The sequence below is a fragment of the Euprymna scolopes genome, chromosome 38 (assembly GCF_053919585.1).
Source record: "Euprymna scolopes isolate OS-2025 chromosome 38, ASM5391958v1, whole genome shotgun sequence".
Taxonomy (NCBI): Eukaryota; Metazoa; Mollusca; class Cephalopoda; order Sepiida; family Sepiolidae; genus Euprymna; species Euprymna scolopes.
The window spans coordinates 75,901,745-75,916,412 of NC_136519.1; the positions used below are offsets into that span (position 1 = coordinate 75,901,745).

At 34.0% G+C, this 14,668-nt stretch overlaps 1 protein-coding gene across 3 annotated transcripts in view; it reads left to right on the forward strand.

Moving 5' to 3' along the window:
• The window catches only part of LOC145263189 (uncharacterized), a 281,188-nt gene that overhangs the window by 5,894 nt on the left and 260,626 nt on the right, over nt 1-14,668 (forward strand). Inside the window, exon 1 of one of the 3 annotated variants that reach the window (XM_080120252.1) lies at nt 12,093-12,275. The exons of 1 other annotated variant lie outside the window; for it this stretch is intronic. The gene's annotated coding sequence lies outside the window, so the exon portion shown is untranslated. Of the gene's footprint in view, nt 1-12,092; nt 12,276-13,114; nt 14,286-14,668 lie in introns of those variants that run through there. One more of the 3 variants, XM_080120247.1, reaches the window with a different exon arrangement.

Genomic DNA, 14,668 nt, shown 5'->3' on the forward strand with positions numbered 1-14,668 from the left:
ACCACTCCCTCAGCCATTTAAAGTCCATGAGCCAAAAAATGGCTTCCATCGCCATAGGACCATTTTAATAGACAAATGCCTGAGGGAGTATCTATACACAGATGATGTTACAGAGTCTTAACTTTGTACGACAGCTAAGTCTCTCTCTCTCGGTTCAAAATGTTGAGATCCAGCAACAAGCAAGAACAAGATAGCCAGCAACAAGTTAAACTGCAGACCAGCTTAATGCGGGTACTAGTCTCCCGCTTTATGGCTTTTTAAATCAGAGATTTGCTTCTCCTAGAAAGGTTGCCTTCACCATGGCTTACTGGAGCCCTCTCCACCCCAACACACACATACATACACATAAACACACACGGTGCTAGTTGGCCATTGATGCCGAAAAAGGATTCATTCGCCCTTTGGAAGGTCTTGTTTTTAATCCTTTAGGGAGACTAGCCACCCTCCTCACCAAACAAGTCTGGTGGGGGAACCAGTTTAGTCTCCGGTGACCCGACCATGAGGCAGGTAGTACTGGGTTACATGGTACCAGTAGCATATGACATGACCTGACTATAACATACATACATACATACATACATACATACATTTAAACAGACAGGTGAGATTTATATTATAGATGGTCATAACTGTTAGCAACAGGCAGACTAATAAGCTAATTAGGGAATGCATAAAACTTAGGAATATCACGATAGTTAAAAAAAAATACAGAACTCCAAAAATGTGACAGTAATACATGTTCATTCACAAAATTCTGAGGCAGCACGTTCAGGATTGCAGCGCACAATGCGAAATGAGATCGCCGTTACATCTATGAGCAAACACCAGAGTGATTATGCAGAGTGTCTAATTTGAATGTTGATCGCCGCAATTATTGGTCTGTTCAGTCGCGACACAGGGCAGTATTTAGGCATTGCGGTGGGGCAAGAATCATGAAATAATCCGTAGCAAACTGATGCAACTGTCATATTCCGGCAATTAGACAGATCTAATCGAAGCAGATCATATACTTCAGAGGGAACACGGCCGCGGCAGGGAATATGTATGGCACGATGCTGTAGATGCTTGAAAGAATCAGAACACCTTGCCAACTCCGGCGAACACTAGGGACCCGTATTCCAAGTGGAGACGAATCATTGTCTTGTCACCAAATGCCATTTATGAGGAAGTTGATAGTTCAGGATATGCAACACGTAAAGCTCTGTTGGATATATAAGACTTAGTGGCCCCACGATATGGCACCGTTTTCACTTTATTTTCCGCCTTCACATCATAGGTTCGAGCCTACCTACCTTTTTTTCTTTTTTTTTTACATAGGCATCACCACATTATCAAGGCCAAGAGGCCACTCAAGGATAAGGGTTAAAGAGTGTACAGTAGAAATTGGAAAATATAGTAATCATTAGTAATGAAAATTCGGTAAATTTGTTAACTTATATGGAACGGCTCATCAAGAACTTATTTACATTAGACTTGAAGACAAGCATATTGTACTCAGCCGGAAAGCAGGAAAACGTAAGACAATCCCACAGGCGTGCAGTTCTAAGAAAGGAGCTTTGTTCATGGAATCCGCGTTTAGGTTTAGACCTACTACCACTTTTAAAAAAATATTTTTTTTTGCTCAACACACACCTCCAAACACCCGGGCAACGCCGGGCACCCAGGCTAGTTATTGCAAAATACAGGATATATTTTATTCACGTGAATAAAAATTTTCCTCATATGATCTTCTTTATTTTATTATTTAATTGCAAAAATGCTTTATGGGTAGAAAATATTCACTTTTTGTGATGGGTGTGCCGCAAAATTTTAAAGAGCTCAATCGTGTGTCACTATGTTAAAAAAGGTTGGGAACCACTGAATTAAACAAACCATCTAGACCCATGAATCACGTCCACTCATGGTACAATGTGTTCATTAACAATTTGTTGCAAGTAACAGTTTTCTGGAAGTTGAAGATTTAATTCTTACTAAAAGTGATAACATAATAATTAATCGACATTTTTAGGGTTGACAGGACAAGAACAATCTAAACTTAAATAAAGCGTTCAGTTCAAAATTCGACAAAGATGCCTCAGTTTAATAAAACACATCTGAATCAAGTGGGGGGGTATATTGGCTAAATCCGTGTAAAAATGACAACCGAGTAAACAATGTAGACTACAATATATTGCGAACTTGGCCTTTTTGGTCAAGATCAAAGTGACAACTGTTTCTAAATTGTAAATATGGTTTTGATTCTTAAACGCTGGGGATTTATTAGTTAGTTTAAGATCCATAGAGTGAATGAGGTATTTTGGTAAATGTTGCCAGTCAAGAGTAAGACTCCAAAGTCTACATTTATTACTTTTTAATCACTTTAGTCACAAAGACCCTGAACCCTTCCCCAATTTCTTGTAGGGCCTTGTGCCTAATTTTGTTGTTTGAAAATCTTGTTTTTTTACTTAATTGTATTTACAAAATTTTAAAAGCAATAAAATATATAAACAAGATCAAAGTGTAGTATCTGTTCTTCAGATGCTGCACTTCCATTTCTTGTTCTCTTTCGGTGGAGGAGAAATCCTTCACGACTGAGACAATTTTTATTTTTGTACCTTTTCTCCACATTAAAAAACGACCTTGGTGTCTAACTTTGTCCCGTGGGGAGGCATAGTAAATAGGTACAATATATTGCGAACTTAGTCATTGCAAAAGGCATGTGAAGAAGCTGCCTTCAGGTTCTTTGGAATGGATCTCCAATTAGAGAAAGGAATCAATGGATTTGATTGAACAATGGGTGATTTCACTGATTTCAATGACAATTATAATATGGGAGAGTGAAACATTCGTTTATCATTCAATCCTGGGCAACGTCGGGTCACCCTGCTAGTGCGTGCGTGTGTGTATATATATATATATATATATATATATATATATATATATATATATATATATATATATATATATATATATAAACTACCGAAATTTCTTCTGGTATTTTAATTTTTGCAAGTTTCTCAAGAATAAACATTCAGATAATAAAGGAGAACTTTTTTTGACGCCAAATAACTTAAAATATAGAAACGGTAAACTGAGTTTGTATCACGTACAGCTGTCTACCATGTTGCTATCCAAAACAGCAGACAACCGACCTTGACCAACGACAAGAGGTAGCCGGTAAAGACGCCACTTCCGGTTACGTGACGAAGGTTGTTGGCTGAAAGTGAGTGTTATTAACTACGGATCACCATAAGCGTTAAAAAGAAAAAGGAAAAAATTACGCTTCGCATCATCGGGGAAACAATTAAATTATTTCATGCAATCGTTGGTCTTTAAGTGATATAATCTAAACAAAATATTAAAGAATCATACACTAATACATACAAAAATAATACTTCCATTATTATTATTTTTTTTAACTGAAACAGTTTAGTTACGTTTTTTAATGGCAGAAAAATAATAGGAGGACATAGTTTTGAAAACCGGTTTATCATATTTATTTTGTAGGTTTAAGACTACTTTTTGATTTTATTTGAACGATTAAAGCATAAAGTTTATTTCCAAAATGGAAAAAAAAATATTTGTACTCGTGAAAAAAAAAATGTTATAATAAAAAATGTTTTCACAGCGACATTTGGAACTGAAAAGTTAAAAAAGTTGTAGAAATCCCTTGAAATATAAATATTTGTTTTCTGGGTCTATTTCAAAGATAATTAGTAAAGTAAAGTCCTAAGATATTAAATCAAATTAAAAAAAAAAAAAAAAAAATACATCGTGTTTGTACAAAAAAATAGTTTAACTAGCCCCCAAAAGCGAGAGATTCTGGCTCTGCACAAACAAAAACAAAGTCGTCTAAGCATGGATTCTATGGAAGCCCAAAATGTCAGAAAGTCAAATGTCTGAAAATGACGTAAGGTAGTTGGAGGGAGGTGGTAGGGAGTGCTGTTTTTTTTTTTTTGTAATCTGTTTTTTCCCCAACCCCAAAATTTTTTCAACTTTTTTTATTTTTCAAAATTATGTAAAAATTATGTTACGCTAAAAGTTACATGTTCATTCAGGGAAGGAAAATGTTAGCATCTTACATACATTATATACATATACACGAAAAATGTAATCCAAAATAAAAAGAGGAAATATTTTTTGCGATTATAATGCTTAATTCAATGATAATATCGATAGTTTGAGAAATTAGTATTCTTCGAGTTATATCAAATTCATTAATCTGGACTTTAGGGGCTTTTTTTTTTTTCGTAAAGTTCTTGAAAAAATTAATTTTTCTTTTTTGTTGTTACAATTTACGATGCTTTATTTTCATTAAAAAAAAAAAGCAAAAATAAATTCATTTTTTTTTTACTACTTAAAACCATAACTTTAGTAACTGTGTTTTTTGTTTAAACAAAATAATACATTTCCACTAAGATTTAAGTAAAAAAAATAATGTGTTCATTATATTCCGTGATCATTATTTGATAAATACTGAAAATTTCATTAAAATTAGTTAATTTTCTAATTTTTGGTGAATTTTTAAGTAAAGGGAGGGGTCACAATGTTTATACATTTTGAGCATCGGCTATTCATTTTGCACGTAGCTATTTTTAACTAGGTTTCTTCTCCAGGTGTTTTTTGATTGGCTTCTCCTGGAGGGAGTTGGAGCAAATCGTCCAGGACCATGGACGTTGGCGTGCAGTTGTGGATGGCCTATGCCCCACCAGGGGCTCAAGGCTTAAGTAAAATAAGTATTTTTAACTAAATGGTCACTACTTAGCAAAACTAGATGCTATTCATGGTTAATGAGATGGAATAACATTAGTTCGAAGATGACCAGATTGTAACCAGTAGGGAAGCAATCTCATGGCAATGTGTTCCATAATCGGAAAGCACATGAAGAAACTGTTTGTGGAAATTTCGTGTGACACTAAACACACTAAGGAAGAAAGATCAGCTTTTCGTCATTGATACGAACATAAAAGTCACAGAGTACACAAGCAAAATGATGAACTAAATGATCACATGACAGGGGGACAAAACACACATAAATACTAAAAAAGAAGAACAAAAAAAAATTCGATCTTTTTCCTCAAATCGGAAATTGAAATGCACATTTCCACAGTTCTGCTTTCTCACAACTAAAAACTGACGTGAATAGATTTAAGACGTAATGCAAAGATGTCAGTTAGTTTCATAATGCTAAGTGGTGCAAGTCCAGAATTCAACCTAATTTAGTATATATATATATATATATATATATGTGTGTGTGTGTGTTTTATTTTTTATTACCGTTTTATCTGTTTAGTTACATATGTTTCAGATGTTGGACCATGTTTACGATCCAACAGTCTCGTCAGACCTTACAGAAGTAAGATCTGACGAGGCTGTTAGATCGTAAACATGGTCCAACATCTGAAACATATGTAACCAAACAGATAAAACGGTAATAAAAAATAAAACACATATTTGCTCTGCAATAGTATTGAGCACTCTCTTCAGGTTTTTACTAATTACCAGTTTTACCAAATATATATGATTACTTCATTTAATCACATAAATTAATATACGAGGATATAATTTTATGCATACATTTTCAGTATTTACTACAACAGTTCAACAATTCGGGTGTGGACATTAGACAATCCAGAGTGTTCAAACGACAGGAAGTCATAAACATTGCATAAACGCTAATTGACTGCCTGTTAATCTATATTTCCGAACCAGTTCCCATCCTTAAGTATTCTTAAAAAGGCTTGATAATTATAATTAAATAATAATTATTCTTTGATACCTGCAGACACTAGTGTTTCATTCTTATGCAATAATCAGTGTAGGATGGCAATTCCGGCCGGTCAGAAGATTCAAACCCTGTCATATATATATATATATAGTAGACAATCTTCTCTCTCAGGAGATAATGCTATGTGACTTGGTGTTTCAGCAGATTGTCTTTGAACATCTTCGAGCGTAGCTCTGGAGCCCTATTTAGAAATAACAGTCTCTGCCAGACAGGAAGGAGGATGGTGTGCTGGAGTCTGCGGCACTTTGGTGTTGCTTTCTGCGTTGTCGCCTGTCCTCCAGCATCAGCTAAAGCTGCAGGTGTGATGTCCACTCAGAGTAAGAGAGTGTGGAATAACAGCCGATTGTTTCTCAACACCAAAATTACGACGTACATCAGGAAAGCCGTTTTGAGAGCTTTCACCTCCGTTGCCCAGGTTGTATCCTGGGCATTACATAGCAGGAGAGGTTCATCAACACTAACTGGAGATGCTGGATACCTCAGTATGCCCCTCCTCCGTCATATGAATATACAAAATATATATGTATTACTTCAACAGTGCTCGATATATGAATAGGTAGCGATTCACTTCTCTTTGCAGCAAAATGTGACACAAGGCTGGATGGTGCGACAAAACTAAATCCAAGACATATTTTTACAAAATTTTGAAATCTCTACTATATATTGGGTACAATATAATAATCAATAGAGTATTGACTCTATAAGAATAAATACGAAATCTGCACAAATTAAAATAGCATATTTAAGTGTATTTTATGACTGAGGCCTATTAGTGTGTGTATATATATATATATATATATATATATATATATAATTTGAGGTTGCTATTTTCCAAAGGTAGGTTAACCAGTGAAATATAATGAGGTTCATACGAGAGTGCTCAATACAGAAGTAGAGCAAGTTACATTTGTCTTTACATAAGCAGTAGTTTGTTGCTCGGAAATAAGGGTTGTTGCCTGATGAGGTCTCTAGTTGGTAAATACTGGTAGGCCGAAACATGCTCATGACTGTGTAGCAACAAATTACTGCTTATGTAAAGACAAATGTATACATATATATATATATATATATATATATATTAGTGATGGGACGCTTAATTGGAATCGGTATCGGAATCGGAAAAATCGATGCATATTTTCCGATGCCAAAACAGTTCTTTTAATTGTCTTCTATTTTTTTTTTTTTTTTGATTTTGTTTAAATCAAAATCTTCCATTGCTGGTAATAATGATAAAATAATAAATATTTATTGATTTTAAAATACCAGTAAAGATAATAGATCACGCTCCACAAGTATATTTGGATGTTTAGGAAAATTTTTATATATTTAACATGTGTTTTTACAAAAATCAGGGGAAATAACTATCTCATAGTTAAATAATTAGAGATTTATAAAGAATCGGAATTAGTAACTTAGCATGGAATCAGGAAAAATATTGGAATCATCCCATCACTAATATATATATATATATGATGATTGCAACGTCTTGTCAGACGAGTGCCACTCCCTCAGACATTTAAAATCCATGAGCCCAAATGCCTGAGGGATAATCTATACAAAGATGATGTTACAGAGTCTTAGCTTTGTATGACAGCTAAGTCTCTCTCTCGGTTCAAAATGTTGAGATCCAGCAACAAGCAAGAGCAAGATAGCCAGCAACAAATTAAACTGCAGACCAGCTTAATGCGGGTACTGGTCTCCTGCTTTATGGTTTTTTAAATCAGAGATTTGCTTCTCCTAGAAAGGTTGCCTTCACCACGGCTTACAGGAGCCCTCTCCACCCCATATATATATATATATATATATATATATATATATATATATATATATATATATATATAAGTAGGTTGTAGTTTGCTTGAAGCATTGTTGAAGAAAATTATAAGGTAAAATTAAAAGCCAAGAACAATGCGAGATTTTTTTTTTATATAGAGTAAAATTAAATGCAAACATAAGAAATAAAGTTCTTTTTTTTGTTGTTTGTTTTTTCTTTTTCACACAAATTTTAACTCTAAACACCAGTAATTTTTTTTTTTTTCTGTTGTATTCAATGGTGATATAAATCTCAATATATTTCAGACTTATTAGTCCATTTTCAAGAGAAGACAGCGGAAGAGTGTTCAAAATTGGAAAAGTAGCCGCCGAGTTTGCTACGTGATACCGCGAAATATAGAACAAAAAATGCCGTTAGGAGAACGTTAAAATAAATCAGTTGATGTTTGAAATACTTGTTGCGTTTGTGAATCAAGGGAGATGACTATTCAAGCAAGGTTTTTTTTTTTTGGTTTTTTTTTAATTATTGTTTTTCTTATGTTTTAAACTTAGATTATAAAAGCGGAGCTCAATTCCAGTCTATTGTTTAGTGTGGGAGTATTTTTTGAAATAATTAAAGATTCGAGGATACGAAGTTGACCTATGTTTCTTGAAGAAGCAAGAATGTTGATGTGAAAATCTGGTTCTGAATTAATGCAAGTGCGAATATGTTTATAGAACGACGAAGCAGTAGTGTTTAAGTGCTCTTTAATGCGGTGATGAAGCAATCTGGTAGTGCTTCCGATGTAAGATGCACTGCATTTAGCGCATTGTAGGTCGTAAACAACGTGGTTCTTAAAGCATAAACCTGTGTGTGATACTGGGCAATTAGAGAGTGAACAAGGGGAAGGTGTATGCGATGGATGTTTTCGGTTGAGCTGTTGTCTTAAAGTAGATCCAGTGTGGATGAGTTGAATGTTGAGCCCCTCGCTGCGGATGGCTTTTCGGATTGAAGATGAGATTTTGTCACTGAGGAAGGGTAGTTTTAGAAAACAATTGTTAGAGAAGGGTCGGGTGTTGCGTTTTTTCTTTTTAAGTGAGGATAGGATCGTATTAGGGTAGCCGTTTAGTGAGAGGGTCTGTAGGAAATTGTTAGTGTGTGTATGTTTGTCGGAGATGTTAGTGCATTTGTCTTGTATGCGTGAGATTTCGGCATGTGCGTAGTTTAGTTTGTCCTTGAGAGGTAGCGCAGATTTGAAATGTACGAAGAGGCGTTTGCTGGCGGGTTTTCTGTAGAATTCAGTGCATATGGCACCATTTTTTTTTATTTGTATTTTAAAATCAAGTAGAGAAAGGGATTCCGAAGAGTCTGGGTGTTCTATAGTAAATTTTAAGTTTGGGTCGGCGTTATTGAATTTGTGGAAAATGTTAATAGCTTCTTCGCGGGAGTATGTGATAATTAAAATGTCATCGATATATCTAGTAAAAAGGAGATAAGAATAGCAGGTACTAAGGGTGTGTCTTTCGAGTTTGTCCATATAAGCAATGGCAAGAATACCGGATAGACTGGAGCCCATGGGTAGTCTAGATACTTGTTTGAACGTGTTTTGTAGGAAAGTAAAGTAAGTGTTGTCTACTATAATATGGAGGAGTTGTAAGAGATCTCCTGGAGTAATTCCGAAGCATTGTGGGTTTTTAGATGCTATAATGTCTGCCATGAGATTAATGGCTGGATGTGCAGGAATGGAGGTGTATAAAGAAACGACGTCTAGGCTAAATGGGTATCTGTATAGTTTGAGTAGATGGTGTGGTAGATCGTTGAGTCTGTTAATTACTTGGTTGGAACTACTAACATGGGCTGGGAAGGTAGAGAGTAGAGGTCTAAGTAGGCGGGATATTAACCAAGAGATTTTATAAAGGGGACCGTTAACGCTTGAAACAATGGGTCTGATCTGTGTGTGTGTGCTATTTTTGTGGGTTTTAATAAGGTGATAAAAGGTAGGTAATTTGCTGTATTTAGTAATAAAATTTAGTCTGTGTTGTTTTGGGAGATTTCTTTTAAAACAAATTTGAGACCATGTCTTGTTAATGTTGTTCTCAATACGAGCAGCAGTGATATTATGTGCTGGGGTGTAAAGGTCGGTATTGGAAAGATGCTCTATAGCAAGGTTGTTATAAGATTCCTGTGATATAACGCAAAATTCTCTGCCCTTATCAGAGGGTAAGTAAACTAAATCTTTGTCTTTAAGGGATTTAAGGGTGAGGTATTGGTTCCTGGTAAGATTGGGGGTAATATGGTGTTGTTCGCGTTCAAGTATTCTGAGGATTTTATGCTTTAACCTTGAAAGTTTTAGATCTAGTGGAATATTATTAGGAGGTGGGTATAAAGGGTGATCAAGCTGAAAAACAGGAAAAGAGGTGTTGTGATTACCTGAGAGGTTGAGGGGGGTGTCCTTGTTATCGTGCGGGGCAAAAGCATGCAGCCATTTAAGGTGGTAAGCAGTTCTGCAGAACTGCATTTCTATGTTGAGTTTAGCTTTATCCGTCAGTTTCATTGTGGTGATAAACTTAGGGCCAAGTGAAAGGAGATCCATTTCAGTTGTGGAAAGAGAGTTAGTGAGGTCAGTTACGAGAAGATGATCTTTAAGGGACTTGTCGGTGGAAGAATCCTGTGAATTATGTATGTGTCTGTTGTAGACCGGTTTATTAGTTTTCTGTTTAAGCCAAGTAAATTTGCGTATGAGACGTTTCTGTTCATTGTTGAAGCTGGAATGGTATGCGCGGTCGATCAGAGATTGGATGTTGTTTAGCGAATGACCGTTAGGGGTAGATGAAGTGAGTGAATTCCGGAGGTTCTTGACTGAATTAATATGTCCATGTAGAGTCCGGTGGTGTTGCTTAATGATTATTTTGAAGCAATAGTCATATATAAATTGTCGTGAAGTGTGTAGAAAACGGAAACATGTTGGCAGATTTATGTTCCTGATTGTGTTAGGAATAATTTTGTTTTTACGGCATTTTTTCTCTACTTGATTTTAAAATACAAATAAAAAAAAATGGTGCCATATGCACTGAATTCTACAGAAAACCCGCCAGCAAACGCCTCTTCGTACATTTCAAATCTGCGCTACCTCTCAAGGACAAACTAAACTACGCACATGCCGAAATCTCACGCATACAAGACAAATGCACTAACATCTCCGACAAACATACACACACTAACAATTTCCTACAGACCCTCTCACTAAACGGCTACCCTAATACGATCCTATCCTCACTTAAAAAGAAAAAACGCAACACCCGACCCTTCTCTAACAATTGTTTTCTAAAACTACCCTTCCTCAGTGACAAAATCTCATCTTCAATCCGAAAAGCCATCCGCAGCGAGGGGCTCAACATTCAACTCATCCACACTGGATCTACTTTAAGACAACAGCTCAACCGAAAACATCCATCGCATACACCTTCCCCTTGTTCACTCTCTAATTGCCCAGTATCACACACAGGTTTATGCTTTAAGAACCACGTTGTTTACGACCTACAATGCGCTAAATGCAGTGCATCTTACATCGGAAGCACTACCAGATTGCTTCATCACCGCATTAAAGAGCACTTAAACACTACTGCTTCGTCGTTCTATAAACATATTCGCACTTGCATTAATTCAGAACCAGATTTTCACATCAACATTCTTGCTTCTTCAAGAAACATAGGTCAACTTCGTATCCTCGAATCTTTAATTATTTCAAAAAATACTCCCACACTAAACAATAGACTGGAATTGAGCTCCGCTTTTATAATATAAGTTTAAAACATAAGAAAAACAATAATTAAAAAAAAAAAAAAAAAAAAAAACCTTGCTTGAATAGTCATCTCCCTTGATTCACAAACGCAACAAGTATTTCAAACATCAACTGATTTATTTTAACGTTCTCCTAACGGCATTTTTGTTCTATATTTCGCGGTATCACGTGGCAAACTCGGCGGCTACTTTTCCAATTTTGAACACTCTTCCGCTGTCTTCTCTTGAAAATGGACTAATAAGTCTGAAATATATTGAGATTTATATCACCATTGAATACAACAGAAAAAAAAAAATTACTGTTGTTTAGAGTTAAAATTTGTGTGAAAAAGAAAAAACAAACAACAAAAAAAGAACTTTATTTCTTATGTTTGCATTTAATTTTACTCTATATAAAAAAAAAATCTCGCATTGTTCTTGGCTTTTAATTTTACCTTATAATATATATATATATACGCACACACACACACACACACACACACACACACACAGGAATATCAGAATTGATAGTGAATTAATATTTAGATTTAAAACATAACTCCTATTTTCTGCTTAGCAGCTGATCTGAAGGCATTTTCCTTTTTATTTCATTCTTTTCGTTTGTTTTCTTTTTGAAAAAGAGATTTTATTCTCGAAATAACTATCCCAGCTATATTAAACAGTTAATCTGACTTACTCTCTCTCTATGTGTGTGTGTGTGTGTGTGTGTGTGTGTGTGTGTGTGTAAATGATTTAGAAAAATAAAACTGATATATGAAAACTCATGTCAACAGCTGATACCTAGATGATAAGCTGGATAAGTTTTCAGTGGTTTTATTTATTTTAAAACGTTTATTTGCTTTGAAAAACATGTTAAGCGCTACATGAGAACAAGAAAAAAATGACTGCAATGTGACTCTTATATTTTTGAAGTCTCGCTAATCGCTCAAGAATAGAAAACAGAACAAAATACTGGTAAGTAACTCAAGCAATACATGTTACGATAGCATGTATTGCGTGGGTTTCTACTAGAATGTTATTTTATTTTCTAATTTTGAAATGTCATGATGTAAGAATCACATCATGGCCCTTTTTTCTTATCCTTAAATAGCCTTATAGCGGTCAACACTAATTGTTTTATTTACTTAAATAAACGTTTTAAAATAATTAAAAAAACTTATTCAGCTAGATAGAAAAGTAACTTATCTTTTCCTTTGATAATATTTATTTGTTAGATATACTTTTCGTATCTCTATCCATTGTAAAACATACCTTAAAAAAAAGATGTCTGTGTAGGTCAAAACCTGGTTAAGAAATATAGCACTTAAAAAATAAAATGACAAGAAAAGTTGGTGCAAGTCCAGAATTCGACTTTATGTTGAAAAAAAAAAAATACAAAAAAACTACTCGATCAATTTATGTGATTTTTGAAATATTACATTTTCCTTCTATGGCGCCCTTTGTGTTTTGATCCGCCATGTTTAATAAATAAGGGGGTAACAGACAACTCAATTCGAACAACTGAAATCAAAATCAGTCTCGTGATAGCTATAATTTACTATTAGAACGGTTAAAAATACTAAAAAAAAAAAAAAAATGATTTGGAGCAAAAAAAAAAAAAAAAAATTTGATCAGTTTACGTAATTTTTGGAGTATGATATTTTACAGGACCCCAAAATTAGTTGGTGGTTATTGTTAAAACACGTCGAAGCCTGTTTTATTCTAAATAATTTACGTGGCTAAAATAAGAGTTAACCAATAAAATTTAGAGGCCAAAGTCAAGTATTACGGTTTTTGGTGCTTGTTAAGATAGAATCGATAAATCGATTAAAAAAAATGTTGCTTTAAGCAAAAACAACAGTACTTACTTAATTGTCATGTCGAAAATAGCAATATATCTCAAATTTACGAAAATTCGTCGAGTAGAAAAACTGCTACTGTGTTTTTAGTAAAAAAAAAAAAAAAAAAAAAGAAGAAAAGAAAAAGTCTATAGCTAAAGACAACAAATATCGCTGCCATGAATAAGTAATCTAAAATATTCGTTCCGGGTTATGTCCCCTGTATGTAGCCTTCTAACTATAAATAACTTTCTACTCAATGAATTTTCGTAATTTTTGGATATATTACTATTTTCGGCATGACAATTAAGTACGTAATATTGTTTTTGCTTAAAACGACATATTTTAAAAAAATCGATCTGTCGACTATCTTAACAAAGCACCCGTTTTTTTGTTGTTTTTTTTGTTCCTAGAGCCATTATTGACTAGGATTTATAAACAAAGTTTATGTTGTCCGCCCACGTTTGTGTGTGTGTTGGGATTTTTTTTTTTTTTTTTTTTTTACACAACATACTTAAACAAAACGTTCAAAAACGTTATTCTATTTTAGAACGTATTAATGTAATTATTTCAATTAAAATGATATTTCGGACACGAAACACGTTTGTCTGTTAGTGTTTGTTTTTGCTTTTGTTTTTTATTTTAACTGTCAATTGACTTTTTACTAAATAACACCAACCCTGAAATCTGCTAAAACAATTAAAAAAAAAACAAAAAAAAAACAATAGCGTGGGATGCGTAAACACAAATAAAAAACACTAACAAAGGCAATCGATCAAATCTAAAAAAAATAAAATAAAACGCATTTTGTTTTGCCAATGGTTGTTGAGTTGTCAAGCTTGCCGTACGTCACGTTTTCGTCTCGAAATATTTAAAGGGAAACCTTATACGATCGATATTATTTTTAAATTATTTCCGAAATCCGTGCAAAAAAAAAAAAAAATCACTGATTATCAGAACTTGTTTCTATTGATATTGTTGCACGTCGAGACTTCCGTAGATAAACTCGATGACCGTTTTTAATTTTCGTGTGTGATTTGTCCTCGAACTCGTTTACAAAGGTCACACAGACCCACGAAAACAATAACGATAAAAATAAAAATTATTAATAAAAAAAAACACCCAACCGGACATTTATCGACAACTTGTAAGTACACAATACAAAAACAAAACTTTTTTTAATAATTAAATTCTTTTGGAGCTTGGAAATTAATAGAAAAAAAAAGCGGTGTTTTTTTTTTGTGTTTTTTAAACACATTTTTATTAATGTTCGTCAAATTCTTACTGTGTGTTGTCATGGTAACCAGATGACGCTGCTGCACCTTTTTATCACAGATTCTTATTTCTTCTGTCTTTTTTTTTTTTTTTTTTTTTTGGTCGAATGTGAAAGCATTTATTCTGTAGGTTTTAATTAATTAAATTAAATTCATTATTTTTATATGTGTACTTTCTGGGAACGTCTCTTTAATTTTTTTTTTTTTTTAAATAAGGAAAAATATACGAGAGGGGAAAAATATAAAATACCATTTA